This window comes from Apium graveolens, chromosome 3 (assembly GCF_009905375.1).
Source record: "Apium graveolens cultivar Ventura chromosome 3, ASM990537v1, whole genome shotgun sequence".
NCBI lineage: Eukaryota > Viridiplantae > Streptophyta > Magnoliopsida > Apiales > Apiaceae > Apium > Apium graveolens.
This window is the reverse complement of record NC_133649.1, coordinates 211,551,058-211,573,640: the sequence shown is the minus strand read 5'-3', so window position 1 is coordinate 211,573,640 and position 22,583 is coordinate 211,551,058.

The following is a 22,583-nucleotide window of genomic DNA, read 5'->3' as shown; positions in this document are numbered from 1 at the left end:
CCTTTTCTTTTATTCAAAAGGATATCCAGTCTAGCTTGGACCAAATCACGAGCTTCTATTTCAAGTGCATGAATGGGAGGTGGATTATTTAGTTCATTAAGCATCATCTGAAGTTATTTGGCTTTGGAGCACTTAGGTACAAGTTCAAACAACATTGTAGATCTTTTTGTCATTACAAAGACTGTTATCCTTTTAGGATGTCCTCGTACTCTTTTGGTGTCGTTGATCGATTCTTCTTCCACCACCTCATCAAGTATCTTTATGATTGGAATCAAAGCAATCTTGTCCTTCTTACATGTGGAGAGTTTAATATCCATCAAGGCTTGATGTGCTCTCCATTGATGAACATCATATCATATCCTTCTCTAAATCCCTGATCATTTTATCATTGAGCCTATAAGCATATAGAACTTCATCAGCTTTAAGGTCTGCTTCTGATTTTTTGACTCCTGGTGCTTCCAGATTTGCTCTTTTGCTCCTGAGTTGACTTTCCACGAAAGTGAGTTGTAGAGAATGAATGGATCTTATCTGTTGATCAGACATGGTGATGTTCTGCATTCTTCCATCTACAAATATTTTGATCACAAATGGAGTAAAGAATGCTTGAGGAGATACATCCATCATCATCTTCCGAAGCTTGTCTCTGAAGTATTCATTCTCATTCGATTTCAACCAAGCGATTTTTGATGCTAAGACAAACAGTTCCACTATATTTAGCTTCTTCAGTACACTAGTAGAGGTCTTCATTTGGAGTATATCTCTGTGATTAACAGTAATTTTCCATCCATTCTTTAGAATATTCATAGTGGTGCCAGTGATTATCCTATTGAACTGAGCATAAAACTCATGAATATTTGGATAATCCACTCTGTACTTCTCTATAGTGTTCAGAAGATTCCTGTTTCCAGGGTGTAGTTTGTGATAGCTTTCAGGTTTGTCCATTTTCCTTTTGATCTCATCCCATTCACTTTCTCTCTTGTTAGTTCGAAGATAGGATTCTCTTGCTTCTCTGGCTTCCCTTCTATATATTGCTCTTTGTACTCTAGCTCTTGATCTTTCAATATCATCTTGAATTTCTTGATAGGATCGATTGAGATTTTCTGATAATCCATAGAACAAACAGTCATCCGAGAAAGCATCTTCATCTTCAGATTCTTCGTCCTCAGATATGACCTTTCTCTATTCAGTTTTCACTGCAACTCTGGGTTCAAAACCCTTAGGAACATCGCTCTCATCAATATCTCTTTCCCCCAGCTTATACTCTGAGAATAGGGACTTTGGAGCATATATCTCCGACAGAAGATCCCTATGAGTTGTAATGACTTTGCTTAGGAGATCTTGTTTTAATGTTGATTGCTCCCCCCTGAGTTGAAATACTCTTCTAAGCAGCATGTCTTGATTTTAATATCACTCTTTCATCAATCCTCTCTTCTTCTTCTTCCTTTTCTTCCTGAATCTCATCTCCAAACACATCATATCTAGAGTCAGCTGTTTGAAAAGCATCCTGAATTAAGTTCACAGTTGCAGCTACTTTTTCTTGCTCCACCCATTTTTCCCCCTCAGTTGTTTTATCCTTCAGAGCTGGGGTTGATTGAGTAGGAAAGATGAAGATAGGGATCTCTTGAGAAGATGGTTCTGAAATAGACATTTGCTTGCTGACTGTGGTTTTTGGCCCAGAACTGGAAAAAGCTATTTCAGTGGAGACAGGGATTGGCGCTTGCTTGCTAATGGAGATCTTTGGCTTTGTATTGGCAATTGCCTTTCCCTTTTCCAGAATGAGAGAGAGATTGTTCCACGAATTCCCGTAAAATAGCAAACGATGTTTGTTGAAGTTCAAGTTGTTCGGAAAGAAGTACAATCTGATGATCCCTGACAAACAGTTCATTCTTGATATATTGATCCTTGAGAGCCAGTTGTTCTTTGAGATAACTATCTTTAAATGTTAATTGCTCTTCAAGCTAATATTTTTACGTACTGTGACATGTCTATAGGTGTTGTTCGGGAGGTAGGTGTCTCACGGGCTTCTCACAGTGTATCGGTCAACACTCTATCACTCGGTTTAGGGACTTGTGTATCACTCACCCTCACGGATACACTCCGCTCATAGCTCCAAGATCTAGAAGATGTACCTGCCGAAAATACTGGAGCCATCCTTAAGGAGGTCAGTAGTGGTGCAATGGGAATTCGCGAGTCCCGATCCTTGTTCAAGATAAGTTACATGTCATCATGAGATGACTAGTCCAGAGTTGATATCTCTGGAAGGATCACTGGGGCCATCATATTGGGCATCTGTTCCTCAGCTTCCTCTAGTATCGATGAAGACACTTTCCCCATAGGCTCACCAGTTAAATCTGGTTCATTGCCAATGGGTTGATGATCCGCATCTACGTCGGATCCCCTATCCACAGATGCATCCATGTTTATTAGTCCTGGGGAGGTAAGTGTTGTGCTAGATGTGGAAGCGATTACAGAACTCTCTCCTAACACCAGTGAAGGCAGTTGATCCATTGAAGGACCTTGAACATTATATTCTAACCGTAATATAGTTGAATTCACTGTTTCCGTCAATACTTCCTCACCAAATAGTGCTCTTCTAATCGACTCATTTAAAGCTTCAAGAGCTCAAATATTTGAGCGTGTGTTTGACTCATTACACGATATCGTGGCCGACGGGTGAATTTCAATAGACCCGCCTTATTGAGAAGATGGATCCAGTGACTGTTTATGTGCCTTTTCAACCATTGTATCCTTTTGGGAAAATACATGGGAGGTTATATTTGTCTCGGGGGGATACTGCTTTGCTTTGTTGGAGACATTGGAGACAGAGTTGTGGGTTCACTCAAAGGACCTTCCTTATTGGCTGAATCATGTGCAGTTTCTCCCTTTACACTAATAGGATCATTAAACTCCATGGATTGGGCTAAGAGATTTTGAGATGTGTTTATTTTCTCTAGAGGTTATGAATTTTCCGGAAAATAAACTTATTTCCTCTTGATAGTAATTGCTCTTGAGCAAGTTGTGTGTGCAATTCAGCAAGATTAAGTGAATCTATATCAACTAAATCATCAAAAGTAGTGCCCATTGAATATTCATTCATACTTGTGAAGTCTCGCCTGTAAACATTTGTTTCTGATTGATTTGGCTCAGCTTCCACTTGATGTTCAGCAGCTTCAGGTTGAGAAACCTTTTTTGTATGTTCAACAACTATAAGTTCTTGGTCAATATTCATTAGTTGGGCATCAGGATTAGGCTGAGGATCTGCTTTATGTTCAGCTTCTGCAGCATCCTCATTCATAGCATCAGTGACTTCATTCTCAGGGACTTAAGCTTCTTCAGAATTAGAGACAGGTGCTTCAGCAATGGAGTCAAGAAATTCTTGCATGAAGTCCATCACATAAATGGCATTGTTTTTAGAATAAGGATTCTTTCTTATAAGGGTAACTACCAGTTCGGAGGATAACTCTGCAGATGGTTCCATGTCTTCACTGAGAACTGCTTCTTTCTAACCTTCTGTGAGCTTACCATTTAGAATAATCTAGAGAAACTTGACATAAAGAATGTGTTCTTGGTGTTGAGCTTGGTTCTCCAGAATTTCTCTCATGAATATCGGGCCAAAATTGATTCGAAGATTACTAGCAACAGCTACGCCAACTTCCCTCATGAATTGTGGAATTCTATGAAATCCACCAGTCTTGGGAGACGGACAGAAGGATAGAATATTAAAGAATAAGTTCCAAGCTTTTGTATGATGGCGCTTGTTGAAGTGTTTGGGAAAAGTGTCATTTGGCAGGGTATTGTGGATGTCTCTGAAAAAGTTAAGAAGTTCCTCTCTATCTGGTGAAGGATCAAAATTATCTCGAGGAAGTTGTTGATGTTGATTAAGGTCATCCTCAGTAATTTGTATTATTTCATCACCAATAAGAAATGAGAATCCTAGCCTGTTGTCATCTGATATGTCTTGTGTTGTACCGTGAATATGTCTGAGGTGCTCAACATTCAGTTGGACATTAGTAACCATGGCATAATGCACAATCAAATGCTCATTTAAAAAATAAATCCATATTTCAAAATCACCTAAATGAGTTGGATTACGTTTTATAACCGAGACAAAATTTGTTTTTAAGAACTTAATATTATCTCCCATTTTTTAAAAAAATGAGAATAAAATTTTGATGAAAAAACAAATTGATCGTGCACGAAAATTAAAACAATTAACTAATATCAATCACAAAAAATATTTGAGCAATAAATTATTATTAAAAAGCCCCGGAGAACCAAATAACCTAGTTAATTAATTGACTAAAGGGTAAAATCCAACCAGAGCCTTAAGCAAAGTGAGCACAACCGTAGATCTCACTTTTCAACCGGTGAAAAAGCTTGATTTTACAGTCAATGTAGAGATCTAGTTATGGGCAACACTAAATCAAATAAAATTTGGGCAAAGTTTTGGTAATATTTTAATCAACAAAAAAAACTTAGTCTTTCTCTCCTATTCGAACTGTGTTGTGTATGTATGTTCTTAAGTTGCGATGAAAATATATATACACACAGTCTAAAAGAAAATAAAAAAAGTGAAGTGTTAACTTGCGACTAAGGGTAAAGGTCGTAGGTTAGAAACTTAGAATATTTCTAAGTGCTTACTTGCGACCAGTTAACAAATGTCGCAGGTTAGAACATAGAATATTTCAAGTTCTAACCGACGACCAGTAAACAAGGTCGCAGGTTAGGAAATGGAATATTCCTAATTTCTAACTTGCGGCCAGTATAAAAAGTCGCAGGTTAGTAAATAGGATATTTCTAATTTCTAACTTGCGACCAGTAACTAAAGTCGCAGGTTAGAAAATAAGGTATTTTTATATTAACCTGCGACTACTTGCTTTATTATGGTCACAGGTTGGAAGTTAGATAATTTTGAAATCCAGCTTCTAACTTGCGACTCTAAAAAACAATAGGTCACAGATGATTAAAAATAACTCATTTAAATATCAAACATTTTTATTTTCACAAATAATTAAGTTTATTATTTTATTAAAATTCTTTTTTTCAGAAAAACATTAACAAAATTAAAACAAATATTGTGTTGACAATCTAAAATATCAACTAAATGAATTCTTTTTAATATTGAATTATTTAAAATCCATTTCATTGATCATTCAAAATTTTATTCATAATTATACAATTGTTATCATTTACTTGATAATCTTCTATTTTTATGAACTAAATTATGCTACCATTATCAAATTAATTTTAATGAACCCCTTGAAATATTACCTTATTTAGAGTTCACTAGAATTAATAAATCACAACTTTGATTTATTACTATTGAATCTTTTATCATTGAATTGATAAAGTCTCAATCAGTTAGATCAAAATTATGCTGTAATATTTTACTCATAACTTAACCAATTATGATTAAATTATTTTTAAATAATTTATCAATATAAGTGTGTTAAAATATTTATCACTTAGATACAATCACACAAATATTTGAAATACGAGAAATAAATAATGAAACACAAATTCACATGTCCTTAAAATATTGGCATTTAAATAACAAGTGAATTTATTTGAGACAGATTGCATTTATTGGCTCCTAATTTATTAATTAAAAAGATTTAACATCCCAAGTTCACTAACCAACTTAGAAAAAGTGTTTTCATCAAGTGGTTTTGTGAAGATTTCTGTAATTTGATCATCCGTGGGTACAAAAATATAATTCCACAATGCTATTTGTGACATGCTCTCTAATAAAGTGATACCTGATATCAATGTGCTTAGTTCTTGAGTGCTGAACTGGGTTGTTTGAGATTGCTATGACACTCGTATTGTCACAAAATATTATAATCTTTGATACCACCAGACCATAATCCCGGAGTTGGTTCCTCATCCACAAGATTTGGGAACAACAGCTTCCAGCAGCTATATATACAGCTTCAGCAGTTGATGTGGATACTGAGTGTTGCTTCTTGCTATGCCAGGATACCAACCTTCTTCCAAGAAACTGACAGCTTCCTGAGGTACCTGTTCGGTCAATCTTACAACCTGCAAAATCTGAATCTGTATAGCCAACTAGGTCAAAACCTGTACCTTTAGGGTACCAAATTCTAAGATTTTAAGTCCCCTTAAGATAGCTAAATATTCTCTTAACAGCTATAAGATGAGACTCTTTAGGATCAGCTTGAAATTTAGTACATAAGCATGTTACAAACATAATATCTGGCCTACTTGCTGTGAGATAAAGTAATGAGCCTATCATACCTCTGTAGCTTGTGATGTCAACTTTCTTACCAGTTTTGTCTTGATCAAGCTTAGTGGTTGTTGGCACTGGAGTCTTTTCCAGGGTGAATCTTCCATATTTTACTTCTTTAGAAGTTCTCTGATGTACTTGGATTGACAGAAGAAATACCATCTTTCCTTTGACTCACTTGTAATCCAAGAAAATAGTTCAACTCTCACATCATGCTCATTTCATACTTACTCTACATTAGCTTAGAAAATCTCTTGCAAATAACATCATTAGTAGAACCAAATATAATGTCGTCAATATATACTTGAACTAATATCATATCATATTTATGCATTTTATGAAACAGAGTTTTATCTATAACACCTATAGTAAAACCATTTTCAAGTAAAAACTCAGAGAGAGTGTCATACCATGTCCTCAGAGATTTCTTAAGACCATAGAGATCTTTGAATAGAAAGTATACAAAATCTTCCAGATTTGGATCTTCAAAACCTGGAGGTTGTTCCACATACACTTCTTCTTCTAACTCCCCATTCAGGAATGCACTCTTTACATCCATTTGATAAACTTTGAAGTCTGAATGTTCTACGAATTCCAGAAACATCCTGATTGCCTCAAGTCTAGCTACTGGTGCATAGGTTTCATCATAATTTATACCCTCTTTGAGAGTAACCTTTAGCTACCAATCTGGCCTTGTTTCTTGTTACAATTCCATCTTCATCTAACTTGTTCCTGAATACCCATTTAGTGCCTATCACTGACTTGTCCTTTGGTCGGGGTACCAGCTTCCACTCCTTCTGCCTCTCAAACTGATTGAGTTCTTCTTACATTGCAAAAACCCAATCTGGATCTTCAAGTACCTCATCCACTTTCTTAGGTTCCATTTCTGAGAGATCCCCTAAAAAGTGACATTCATTCTGTGTGGCATGTCTAGTTCTCACTCATGTTCTTAATCTCAGGTTCTTCTATATCTAAAGGATCATCTAACAGATTTTCAAATTCCATAGGTTCAAAATCCTTTTCTCTTTGCAGGCTTGCCAACTTGGTGTCGTCGAATGTTATATTAAAGCTTTCAATCACCTTCAGATCAGTAATCATATAAACCCTGTAAGCTTCAGATTCCATAGAATAGCCAACAAATATACCTTCTTCCGATTTAGCATCAAACTTTCCCAGATGCTCATTTCGTTGTTTTAGCACAAAACATATAGCTCCAAACACATGAAAGTATTTCAGTGTTGGTTTCTTGTCAACCATAATCTCGTAAGGAGTCTGGTCATGATCTTTATTAATCAGGGTACAATTTTGAGTGTAACACGTTGGGTTGACAACTTCAGCCCAGAAATTCACTTAGCATAGTCCTTGCTGCTTCAACCAAGGTTCGATTCTTCCTTTCTACTACTCCATTTTGTTGTGGAGTTCTTGGGGCTGAGTACTGTCTCGATATACCTTTCTCTGTACAAAATGTTAGGGTTTATATTAAAATATTCGTTTGAAGTATATACTTTAATAATAATTATTTAAGAATCTTGAATGCATGTTTTCACATTATTTGTATATTATATATTATAGACAATCTAGTATCAAATGGGATAGTAGAAGATTAGATTGACAAACTCCTTATATAATATAATAAAGGTTCACAATCTAAGTGGTATTAGACAAACCACTGGAACGGCTGAAGTATTATTTAGAAATAGTTTATCTTGACTATTGAATAATACTTTTATACTTTGTGTATATTGAACGGGATCAAAATAGTAGAATAATTGTTTCTTTTATTCTGACAATAAAGAAGAACTAAGATTTTATGATATTATTATTGCTTAGGTTCTTAATCCGGATGTAGTAATTGACACTTGTATTTAATGCACATGCCTTGATTCATACATTAAGTAATTTATTTTAAATTACAAATTTATGTGTGGACAATGACATTATATACAGAGTGGGATATTAACTATAAAAGGAAACCGTGTCCGAAAAATAAATTCGGATGATGATGTCCTCTTGAAAGCTCACAAAGATAATTATGCTTTAGTCCTGCAGGCAGATTTGTTTATGCATAATTATAAGGTTGAGTGGATGATCAAGGATAAAAGATAGTGATTAAATTAATTATAAGAAATTAATTTAATTAATGGACATACGATATCTTAAATATAGGGAATTTATAAGCAATTAATATGGGAGCCGAATTAAATAATTAATTTACGGAATTAGGAAAGGTAGTGATAATATTAATGCTTTAGTGGATTGAATTAATATTTAATGACATTGGGCTTGGCTTGGAATGTCATTGGAATGCCTGACCTAGTGGTCCATGATCCCTACTGTAGCCTATAAATATTCTCATTCTCCTAAAGTTATTTTTTACATAAAAAATGAAATCACATCCTAGGGTTTGAGAGAGGCAGCCATTTTTCTCAAGGAGACGGCTAGGTTTTTGGAATTTCGAAGCTTTAAGGAGAGTTACACCTTGGGAGATCGAAGCCCACACTTCATCCAAGGAGAATCAGGGAATACAGTAGAAGACGTGGATTTGAATCGCTTGTGCCGTAGCGATTAAGGTTAATGTTCTATTCGTACTCTTTTAATTAATATCATAAAATGCAGGGCCAAGATTCGATAGTTCCTACATTGGTATCAAGAGCCTGGTTCTAGGTTCTGCGTTTTATGATATGTTGTCCATGTCATGATTATATATGCATGTATAGAGTGGTATGCGTGTATTAATTCTGTGATGCAGGTTATTATTCACTATTATGGCCATGTTTTAATTATGTGTTTGGATCCTACGTGGTTTAATCATGGTTATTTTGTTATGATTGGATTCCACGTGGTTTATCATGGTTTTGTTGTAAATCACGAGCGTTGATTGTGATAGTTTTGTTTTTTTCCTATTCAGATCTTGTAATCTTGTAATCTTGTAAATCAATTTATAATTGTTTTACATTATGATCTGATGTAATAGAATAGACTGGTTCATCTGTATTATTTTGTATGTAATTGTTTGATCAACGGAGCTGCAAGAAATATAGATTTTCTGCTACTGCATTCTGTTTTTGGGGTGCTTCGCTGTTTTGGCTGCAGATTTTGCATATGAAGTCCGATTTGGGCATACAATACTTTTTCGGAAATGGCAGAATGAGGCGATCAGGGATCAAAAGGTCAAAAGACCATTGTTCCATTATTTCAAGGCGTTTTGAGTCTGTTTAGGCCTCCAACCAGGCTCTCGAAGATTTCCAGAATTTTTCAAAGGATGAATTCGAAGCTATTTTTCTGGGGCCATAATAGTGGATGTGTTTTATTATGTTTTACCTAATTTCTGCTTCTCTTGATTATTTCTACTATGTGTTTCTTGTCTGTGTTGTTATGCCATGTGATACAAACCCTTAGTATGCTAGAATGACATGGACATAGGGATGTTTTTATTAATGCTTTAATCATGATAGTATGCTGCTATATTTTGTGTTCTTTGTGTTGTTATAATACATGTGGACTTCAAAGAAATAACATAGGATGATGCATCTAGATAAAAATCCTCAAAGTAAATACTAAGTGGGAGAGAGAATTAATATAAAATTAAATCACATGGTCTACATTATTGTTTATATGTAATTTAACATAAAGACGAATATAAATTATATATACGTCACCCATCGTGGCATGTAATTTATGATGTCTAGAATGTTATAGTAATTACTAGAACAAACTGCTTAAATTAATATGTTTTAAACACGGAATAAATACAAATTTTCTTTATTTCTGATATGGAGCGATTTTGTCAAAAACGGTTCATCGAACTTGTAAGGCTGTGGGTATTAAGTGAGACTGATGTGACTCCTCCACTACCTGGAAATCAAACCATTGATGAATATTGAATTGAAGTATTATATTCAAGGAAAAATTACAAATATTGGAAGGTATACAAGCCACCCATCGTGGTGTACCAAGTTCCACAGATTTTGAATAATTTAAGATTTGATGATAGTATACACTTAGCTATGAAAAATAATATAGACCACCCCAACGTGGCGTATTGTTTAGTAATAGGACCGAAGTAATATTTAATGTAATTTAGGTGGTATTCATGTCACACATCGTGGCGTACCAGAAACTTATGGTGTTTAAATGTTAGTGCATTTAATTTTAATAGTTGTTAGAGGAATTAATAGGTCTTAATATTTAATGCACCCTTATTTATGTGTAATGTGATGTTTTTTTTCATGCATAATTCTCAGGATAAAATGGGCTTTAATCCATTATTCACCATACTTAAGGATAACAAACTTACCGGACCTAACTATATTGAATGGAAACGAAATTTGGACATTGTGTTGACTGTTGAGGAGTACAAGTTTTGCACTTATGAACCCAAGCCTGATCAGCCTGCTGCTGATGCTCCTGTAGATGAGAAAGAGTATTATAAGCGGTGGATTAAGGCTGATGAGATGTCGCGATGTTATATTCTGGCAGCAATGTCATGTATTTTACAGCATCAGCATCAGTCTATGGCCACTGCTTCGGATATGCTCTTTAATCTCAAGGAACTTTTTGGAGATCAGAATAGGGCTGCTAGGCAAGTAGCCATGAAGGCTTTAATGAACACTCAGATGGATGAAGGAACACCTGTAAGGGATCATGTTCTCAAGATGATGTCACATCTGAATGAGATAGAGATCCTTGGTACTAAACTTGATGGGGAAACCCAAATTGACATTATCCTTATGAGCTTGTCCATGAGTTTTGAGCAGTTCCGCTTGAATTACAACATGAACAAGAGGCAGTATAGTCTCGCAGAACTGCTGACGGAATTTCAGGCAGTTGAAGGATTATTTCGGCAGAGTGTTCAAGTGAATGTGGCTGAGATAGGTTCTTCCTCTAAGCCGAAAGGTATTAAGAAGAAGAAAAAGGCTCAGACACAGAAAGCTGTGAAGGCAGTGGGAAAAAGCCTAAGGGAAAGTGCTTCAGGTGCAAGCAGTCAGGTCACTGGAAACAGGATTATCCTCTTCCTAAGAAGAAAAACAATACTGGTATGTCTCTTTCTCTAGTTACAGAAATATTTTTAGCGGCTATATCTACGAGCACTTGGTGTATAGATATAGGAGCCACTGATCATGTTTGTAATACTATGCAGGGGTTCCAGCTATCCAGAATGCTTAGAGATGGTGAGAAATTCGTGTTCATGGGAGATGCTACGAAAGTAGCAGTAGGAGTTACTCATTTATCTTTTGGTTCTGCTAGGATTTTGGTTTTGAACAAATGTCTTTATGTACCTTCTTTTAGAAGGAATTTAATTTCAGTTTTTAAACTTGCTTTGGATGGTTATAATATTTATTTCGATCGTAATGTTTCTATTATGATGAATAAACGAATTATATATTCTGGTACATTGCAAGACAATTTGTATATAATTAATCCTAGTCAACCTGTACTGCAACTGCAATATAGGGAATTAAACAACACATCTTCTACCTCTACTAAAAGAAAGGAACTTTCTAGTTTGAACCAAACATATCTTTGGCACTTGAGATTAGGTCATATTAACTTGAGGAGGATTCAAAGACTGGTAGTAGACGGGCCTTTAAGCTCATTGGTAGTGGAGCCATTTCCAGTTTGTGAATCCTACTTGGAAGGTACAATGACTAATAGGCCTTTCAAGGCAAAGGGGAATAGAGCCAAAGAAGTGTTAGAATTGGTTCACTCTGATTTATGTGGACCCATAAATATCCAAGCAAGAGGTGGTTATGAGTATTTCGTCACTTTCATTGATGATTATTCTAGATATGGGTACGTCTATTTGTTGCGCCGTAAGTTTGAGTGCTTTGATAAGTTCAAAGAGTACAAAGCTAAAACGAAGAAGCGACTTAATAAAAGTATCAAGTCACTACGATCAGATCGTGGTGGCGAATACTTGCTTGGAGAATTTGGGGAATATTTATCAGAAAATGGGATAGAATCCTAGTTAAAGGCACACATAAGCAGAACGGTGTAGCAGAGAGAAGGAACCAGACTCTTTTAGAGAGTGTTAGATCGATGATGAGTTATTCGGATTTACCCAAGTCATTTTGGGGACATGCCTTAGAGACAACAGCTTATCTTCTTAACTTAGTACCTTTTAAGTCGGTTCCTAAAACCCCCTTAGAATTGTGGACCGGGGACAAACCGAGTCTAAGACACATACGGATATGCGGTTGTCCAGCACATGTGCTGAACAAGAACGTGACTAAGTTAGAATCTCGTACATAAGTAAATTTATTTGTAGGCTACCCCATGGGAACAAAAGGTTATTTATTTTATAGTCCGAAGAATCGGGATGTCGTTATTAGCACCAATGCAAGATTCTTAGAGGATGACTATATAATGAATCGCAAACCCATGAGTAGTGTCGTTTTAGAGGAACTATTGGGAGGGACAGATAATACCCATGAAGCTATAATACAAGTAGAACAACCATAACAAAATGTACAACCTATCACTAATACCGCACCAGTGCCTCATCGTAGTGGGAGGGTTGTTCAACAGCCTGATAGATTCATGTTTTTGGGAGAGTCTTCGGACTTGGTCTCTGGTGAACATGATGATGATCCCCAGACATACGAAGAGGCAGTACAAGACAAAGATGCAGATATTTGGCAAAAGGGGATGGAATCTGAGATGGAATCAATGTATTCTAATCAGGTCTGGGAGCTCATGGAACCACCCAAAGGTATAAAACATATTGGATGTAAGTAGATCTACAAGAAAAAAGAGGGGATCTGATAAAAAGGTGAAAGCATGGAAAGCAAGACTTGTTGTGAAAGGGTATACTCAGAAAGAAGGTATCGATTATGAGGAAACCTTTTTACCGATAGTCATGCTTAAGTCAATCCGTATTCTTTTATCTATTGCAGCTCATCTTGATTATGAGATTTGGCAAATGGATGTCAAGACAGCTTTCCTTAATGGAAGTCTTGAAGAAACCATCTATATGTAACAACCAGAGGGATTCATTAAAGAAGGCCAAGAGCATCTTGTATGTAAGCTTAAGAGGTCTAATTTAAACAAGCTTCTAGGTATTGGAGCATTCGTTTTGATCAGGCAATCCAGTCGTATGGATTTGATCAAAGTCCAAGCGAAGCATGCGTGTATAAGAGATGTGAGGGAAATGCAGTGGTTTTTCTAGTACTATATGTTGATGACATTTTACTCATGGGAAACAATGTTAAGATGTTGTCATCAATAAAGGCATGGTTGTTCAAACAATTTGAAATGAAGGACTTAGGTGAAGCAGCATACATCCTTGGAATTAAACTTATAAGGGATCGCAAGAAAAGGATGTTGGCTTTATCTCAGGAGCCCTACATAGATGACGTATTAGCTCGCTTTAACATGCAGGACTCCAAAAAGGGTAATTTACCTTTCAAACATGGAATTTCTCTATCAAAGAGTCAGTGCCCTTTGACACCTAAGGAGATAGAGAACATGAAGGCGGCTCCTTATGCTTCGGCATGTGGAAGCCTAATGTATGCTATATTATGTACGAGGCATGATATATGCTTTGCCGTGGGCATGGTTAGCCGATACCAGTCAAACCCAAGACAGGAACATTGGAGTGCAGTAAAAACAATACTCAAGTCCTTGCGAAGGACTAAGGAGTATATGTTAGTTTACAAGCTGTTAGGAATATGTTGTGAACTTGATGATAACTCATACAAAACACATTAGTAGATTTAACTTAGTGAATTTTATAGCACTCGACGGATGATCAAATACAGTCCCGACGAATGATTCAATATAGTCCCGACGGATGATGATTTGATATCCATCGAGTGAGTAGCTTATGTAAGAATAAGTATAGCAGCACATTTCTGCAAATAACTTTGTGTAGATTCTGTAGTAGCATATGAGCCATGTTTACTACTAGTAGATATGCAGAATAGGTTGATTAATTATAAATATAAGATATCTTTTAATTCTGCATAAGTGAATTGGAGTCAAGTGTCAAATAGCTACCCGACGGATGAGCAAAAAAGCTACCCGACGGATGTCAAGAATGTACCCGACAGATGATCAATTCAAATATCCGTTGACAGTGACAACACAGTCACATGCATTCGGTGTTTGCAAAAGGAATGTGGCAGCCTGTTTTGTAGGAAAATGAGAACAAAGAAGCATTACCATTTCCATGCTATTATGAAGATATTCAAAGATGCTGGAATAGAGTAGTGAAGTAGCATGGAGTTAGACTTGATAGGTTTTGTTTTATTATCCTATCTTATTACCATGTAAACTTGGTGATATATAAACCAAGTGTAGCTAGTAGAACAAATAACAAAGCAAACACATTTTAGAAGAGAATTGAAAAAAGGCTATAACTGTTAAGAATTTCTATGTAGTTTATTTGTTTACTTGTAAAACGCAGGTGTGAGCTATTCAAGCTTCACAGGGTTCTCTCGATATATATATAGATATCTCTGGTGGATACTTTCAAATCCACCAGAAAGTTTTAAAGACTTGTGTTTTTATTACTTGTGTTTTGATTTATATAATTCTTTCATTCAGCACTTTGCAAATCAAACACTTATATATTATTAAGTTAGAACAGTTTTAAAAATCTCAAAAAGAAGCCAGAATTACATTTAACCCCCCTTCTGTAATTCTTGTTGTATTATTAGGGAATAACACAAGTCCTCTGATTTATTGCCTCTGGGATATACCGATTTAGATTTCCAGACATATAAGGATAAGAGAAAATCCACCTCGGGATGTGTTTTTACTTTGGGAGGTGGAGCCGTAATATGGAGGAGTGTGAAGCAGAAATGCATTGCAGACTCAACCATGGAAGCCAAATATGTGGCAGCCTCTGAGGCAGCCAAAGAGGCTATATGGTTCCAAACTTCCTGCTGGATTTGGATGTGGTTCCTAATTTGCCATGGCAAATCATGATTTATTGTGATAATACTGGTGCTGTGGAAAATACCAAGTAACCACGGGCCCATAAGGCAGCAAAACACATAGAGCGTTAGTATCACCTCATACGGCAGTTCCTTAAGCGAGGAGATATCATAGTGGCTAATATAGCATCAAAGGATAACCGGGCAGATCCTTTCACGAAGAGCTTACCAGCTAAGGCTTTTCAGGAGCACATGGAAGCGATAGGAGTCAGATACTTGGTCATATAGTTATATAGTTGGTAGTGGATTGCTTGTAATAAACATTGATATACTCAAAGAATATCTTGAGTATAAGTGGGAGATTGTTAGGGTTTATACTAAAATATTTGTTTGAAGTATATACTTTAATAGTAATTATTTGAGAATCTTGAATGCATGTTTTCACATTGTCTGTATATTATATATTGTAGACAATCTAGTATCAAATAGAATAGCAGAAGATTAGATTGTCAAACTCCTTCTATAATATAATAAAGGTTTACAGTCTAAGTGGTATTAGACAAACCACTAGAATGGCTGAAATATTATTTAGAAATAGTTTATCTTGACTATTGAATAATACTTTTTATACTTTGTGTATATTGAACGGGATCAAAATAGTAGAATAATTGTTTCTTTTATTCTGACAATAAAGAAGAACTAAGATTCTATGATATTATTATTGCTTAGGTTCTTAATCCAGATGTAGTAATTGACACTTGTATTTAATACACATGCCTTGATTCATACATTAAGTAATTTATTTTAAATTACAAATTTATGTATTGGGCAATGGCATTATATACAGAGTGGGATATTAACTATAAAAGGAAACCGTGTCCAAAAAATATATTCGGGTGATGATGTCCTCTTGAAAGCTCATAAAGATAATTATGCTTTAGTCCTGTAGGCAGATTTGTTCTTGCATAATTATAAGGTTGAGTGGATGATCAAGGATAAAAGATATTGATTAAATTAATTGTCAGAAATTAATTTAATTAATGGACATGCGATATCTTAAATATGGGGAATTTATAAGCAATTAATATGGGAGCCGAATTAAATAATTAATTTACGGAATTAGGAAAGGTAGTGCAAATATTAATTTTTTAGTGGATTAAATTAATATTTAATGACATTGGGCTTGGCCCGGAATGTCATTGGAAGGCCTGACCTAATGGTCCATGATCCCTACTGTAGCCTATAAATATTCCCATTCTCCTAAAGCTAGTTTTTTACACAAAAAACAAAATCACATCCTAGGGTTTGAGAGAGGTAGCCATTTTTCTCAAGGAGCCAGCTAGGGTTTTGAAATTTCGGAGCTTTAAGGAGAGGTACACCTTGGGAGATCGAAGCCCACACTTCGTCCAAGGAGAATCAGGGAATACAGTAGAAGACATGGATTTGAATCGCTTGCGCCGTGGCAATTAAGGTTACTGTTCTATTCGTACTCTTTTAATTAATATCATAAAACGCAGGGCCAAGATTCGATAGTTCCTACACAAAATTCATTTAGAAATGCATTCTTGAATTCTGTCCCATTGTCTGATATGATCTTTCTAGCAGGTAATTTCACTTCCATCTCAATCTTCTTTATATGATCCACTATCAACTGAGGTGCTTCATCCTTAGATTGCAAGAACAACACCCATGTGTACTTGGAGTAATCATCGACTATCACTAAAGCATATATTTTCCTTGATAGTGACAGCACATTCACTGGACCAAATAAATCCATGTGAATTAACTGAAGATGTTCAGTTATGCTTGTCATTTCCTTGCTTCTGTGTGATGCTTTCTTTGATTTCCCCTTTTCACATGCTTCACAGAGTCCTTCTTGACAGAATTCCATCTGTGGTAGTCCCCTCACCAATTCTCTCTTAACCAGAGAGTTCATTGTCTTGAAGTTCAAGTACGAGAGCTTCTTGTATCATAGCCAACTTTGTTCTGATGAAGCATTGCTATAGAAACATCTCATTACTCCATCACAGGTAGACTTCAAGTTAGCTACGAACAAATTACCTTTCCTTACTCCCTGTAAAGGAAGCTTCTCATTTTTCCAGTGAGTGATCAAACATTTTCTAGTCTAAAATCAACATTGTATCCTTTGTCACAAAACTGACTAACGCTCAGAAGATTATGCTTCAATCCTTCCACAAGAGAGATGTTTTCAATGATGACATTCCCAATTTCCAAATTGCCATATCCCTTAGTATATCCTTTATTGTCATCTCCAAAGGTAACTATAAGGCCAACTTTCTCAACCACACCTATGAGCAGGGACTTTTCTCCTGTCATGTGCCTAGAACAAACACTATCCAGAATCCACATGATCTTTTCCTTTCTTACCTTACCCTGCAAACACAGATTGATTCAGAAGACTTTGGTACCCAAGCTTTCTTGGGTCCTGAAGGTTTAGGGGTAGAAACATAATCAATAAATGAAACCTTAACAGGCTTAGCTTTCACTTTGACTGACTCCTTCTCAATGCTAGTCTCAACAGAGTTGTCAGACTTAGAGATAGGAGGTACGACAGTCTTGGCCAGTGTGTGCTCATTATTCATTCTTGTCTTGGTGTCTGTGCAAGTGCTAGTAGTTGCATGAAAAGCTTTGAAATATTCAGACATGGTAACAAATGCACATGACATACAACCAACTATGCCACAGGGCTCATGAACACTTGGCATGTTAGGCATGGCAGGAACACTAGAAGTTGCAACAAATTCTACTTTAGCTTTTGTGCATGCATGTGTAAGGTGTACAGCAAAATTGCAATTATTACTTAACTTTCTAGATGGAGATGAGGAATATACAAAATTAGTTTTCTTATTTACACCTACCTTGCCATTTATGTTCTCCTTAGTCTTAATCTTAGCACTCTTACCAATCTTAGAGTTATCTATTGGGCCTGGTTTCTTAAGTGTATCGGGTTCTTTCCTCTCCACCTTGTTACCTAGGTCAACTATGGATTTAGCTTTATAAGTTGGAGCCTTATGAGTCTTAGGGGATTCCTCTACCTTCTCTTTCTCTCTATCTTCAGCAATCAATTCCTCATTGATTAGCAAACTTACTTCATCCAAAGGTTCTGAAATAGACTTAGTGAACAACGGAGATACAACATCCTTAATAACCTATGGTACCTTTTCTGAGACAAACATGTTTATCTCAGATGCACCACTATACTTCTTACTATTCAGCTTAGAATAGTCAAGTCCTATTGAAGTCTTAGCACTACTAGAAAAAGTAGAATAGACATCGCCTTTTTTACATCGGTTGCTTATTTCAACGATGTAAAAAGTATTTTAGACATCGGTTTTGAGCAAGCGATGTCTTTTGTGCTTATAAACATCAGTTTGTTAGAAGAACCGATGTTAAATGTCTGTTAAAAAAATTTCAGCAGCGCACCTTCCCCATTCCCCCTAGCCAAAATTTCATTCCTTCTTAAATTTCCCCCGTTTTGCCTTAGTTTATTTTCAACTCTTCCCCCTCTTTTCAACTTTATTCTCAAATATACATTTAAAAAAACACAAAATCAAAAATCAAAGCTATCAAAACTATAAAACTCTCTCTGACGGAAGAACATCTCTCTCTCTCTCTCCATCACTCTTACTTCCCCTCTCCACCCATCTTTCTGAACTCTCAACATAGAACCCTAAATTCAAAACCTAACTTTCCAAATTGAAACCAAGAACTCACAATTAAGATCCCTAATTTGAATTATATTTTTTAATTACATGAACCCTAACTCTTGTTTTCAATAAATCGTTCGATTTGTGTTAACAAGGTGCAGATGAAGTTCCAATCGGCCTATCTATGTTGTTATTTATCCTTATTCCGCTCGAATTAGTAAGTGGTTTTTAAATTTCATTTTTAGCTTTTTAACAGATTTGTTGTTGTTTTCAGTTATATATATAACTGTTTGTGTCTCTTTTTCTTTTATTTTTGTTTTTACACTTTTGTTTTAGTTTTTTTGTTGTGTTTTTGTTTTTTATTGGATGTGAATTACAAAGAAATAGTAGTGCTCATGGTGATTACTGTGAAGAAAGCCCGTTTCCTGTTATCTGGGACACGTTATCATCAATTACGGTTGTCGGATGTCAGGGTATTCCTCTTTTCTCCTTGTTTTTTAGCTCTGTCCATAACATTATCGTTATATTCAAGACGAATCTGTGAGCTATGATAAGTCAGGTTCATACACCCGAACCTCGCTGCCGAATACTTGTATTCTTACATTATGTATATATATAGAGTAAATGCATGAGATAAACATAATCTATTGTGGAAAGTTTGAGGTAATTTCTTGGAGTTAATATATTATATGCTCATTTGACTCTGTTTTCATTCTTAGTTCGGTAGTGAAGAATTTGGAATCAGCAAATACAATGTTTTCCTTTGTGTGGTGAATCTTTGGGTTTTATTGGTCTCCCTTGATGGGCAAGCTTTAGTTGAGCAATCCCCTCAGCTCTATTGGTTCTAAGTCGGTGTTAAAACTTGAATTCGGTAAGCTTCAAACCCTAATTTTAGAATTGGGGGTTTAAATTTAAAATCCAAATTTTGTATTTTTTAATTAGTTTAGTGATTGCTTTAATTATGCATGTTAGATTGAGCATCTTACTCTAAATTGGGTTATTTTTTAATTGTTTTATTGTTGTCTCAATCGCTCTTTGAATTTGAATGGAGAGTTGTTTATGAATATATGAAAGAGAAAAATGATGTTATTGCATTAGTGTGAATTGAGTTTACGTGTTTTCTTTGATGTTTTGTTTAGTATTTAAGATAGAGGGAGTTTAGTAACTTTAATTTGGACTATTTAATATTTTTGCTTATTAGCTCCCGTGTTGAATTATCGAACTCCAATTTGTACAAAGATGCATAAAAGCCTTCATTTATAGTACTTATACAATGTTATAGTAGGTAGTTTATTTACTGCATGTTTAATGCTTTTCTAGAAATAATGACGTGTACTCATTTTTTTTTCTGCAGTATGGAGTAATATCTGCAAAAGACATATTACAAGACTATGTCCACATTTGGATGAGCATGGATCTCCCGTGAGGTAAACATTTGGTTAAATGGAACCTTCTATGTATATATGTTTATTTTATAAGTTGCTCCTTACATATTGCTCATCATTTAGAAGGAAGGTAACCAATAAGAAGCCCAGGCCAAGGGTGTCTTCTGCTGCATTACAGGAAGCTCATGAAATATTTGGAAATGTGGATGATCTATTAAAGCGTCACAAGCAAGGATTGAGAGAGATGAGTGGATTTGATGATCCACCTGGAAGAAGTAATGAATTAAGGAATATATGGGGATTTGATCCAACCATTCTCTCAGAGAAGTATATGACAGAGAAGGATGATAATATTCGTAACATAGATTTTCCGGAAAGGTTGCAGGTAAATATTGACTTGGGTATCTGGTTGTATTTTGTCATTTCTGGCAATTTCTTTTTTGTTAACATCTGTTCCTTGTACTTGGGTATCTGGATTTGCAATCAGCTTAGAAACATAATTCACTTGTATCGAAGAATTGTTGAAACTAGTGAGTTGCCCATATTCAACGAAGATGTGATGAGATTCTTGGATTTTATCCATATCCAAAAATTAGATGTGGCACAAGGTACAGGGATTTAGTTATAAATTATGTGTCACACTTCATATTTAATGAAATTGGTTATTGTATACGAAAGGCATGATAATATGAAGGCAATTAAAGTATGTGAAAGGCAATTATAATTGTATTTGATTATATATCATTATATGTCATTCTACAGGTAGTTGTCCGAACTTTCCATTTTATTGCTCTTCTTTACGGTTGGAACAATCCTATATAATTTAGTCATATACATTCCATACTCTGAGTTTTGGTTGATTGACAAGTTGCAGCTTTTTGGTGGGAGTGCATTGACATTGCAATCTGGGGCTAGCTTTTGAGGAGATATCAACATCTTTCTTCTTGATGATCCTGGAACCAGCAAGTCACAGTTGCTGACTTACACACATAAGCTATCCCCTTGCAGAATTCACAGAAGTTGACGAGGGAGCTCCGTTGTTGGATTGACTGCCTATGTAGCCAAAGGTCCAGAATCTGATGATACAGTATGTTTGCAAACAGTATGCTACATAAATATGTGTAGTACTTGATGTTTAGATTAGATGAAAGTGTTGTGCCTGATGTTTGGATATTGTTATTTGATATATAGACAATTGGTATCATGCAGTAATTGGTTTTGTTAGTTTATTGGTTTGGCAAATTTTTGGCATCTACATTTATAAAATGTACATTAATGAAACAGGTAATCAGACATCATTACAATGGAAAATGATGTTAATTTAACACTTTAACAACTGTTATAAAATAAAAAAACTGATGTCTATCAAAACTTAATACATCAATTTTAGTGGAACATTGACATCAGTAATATCGAATAAAACCGATGTTAAATACTACAACAAAAAAAAATCTTAAAACAGAAAACCGATGTTATTAAGCTTTATAGACATCGGGTTGTCACCAATAGATATCGGTTTGAAATAAAGAACTGATGTCAAAAGTTATGTTTACATCAGTTTATCTTGAAAACCGTTGTTACTGGTATTAGTAACATCAGTTTAATGGGTAAATGAAAATATTTTACTTATCACACATATGTTTAAATTTATAAAAATATCATATTATGATAATATATTAAGATTAGATATGCATTAGAAATTTAACATATTTAAAAACTGATGTTATTTGTCTTCTTTAACATCAGTTTAAAACCGATGTTAAATGGGGGGTCTTTAACATCACCCACGAAGACATCGGATTTTTTTGTTCATAGACATCGGTTTTTAACCGATGTCTATTCTACTTTTTCTAGTAGTGTAGATTTAAATCTTTGACTATCTAGTATCTTCTTCTGAGTCAAAGCTGTATTTTTAAACACATGTAACTTCTTTTCTAAATCAGCAATTTGGGTTCTAAGAATGGCTTCTATGTCTGCGTTGCACTTAACCTTATTTTCTAGATATTCATTCTTTTGTTTAAGGTGTTCTAAGCCAACTACAAGCAATTCTAGTTCTTCATTTCTAGAGGTTAAACTCTCAGCTTTAAGAATTAACTTATCATTTTCAAGTTTATATGCAAGCATGTTGGTATGAACATTATACAATTCTAAAGTAAGTTCATGTATAGTAAATTTGTATTCAGACAAAAACATATCAATAGTGGTAAGTTCAGGAACCTAAGATGATTGTGGTGATTCCTCTGCAGAGTCTGCCATAAAAGCTAAATTCACATACTCTTCCTCTTCATCCACATCAGTATCATCCCAGTTTTTTCCTTCAGCAATGTACGCTCTTCCCTTTTCCTTAACCACATAAATATTCAGCTTCTATTTCAACTTCTTATTCTGCCTCTTCAGATCTTCA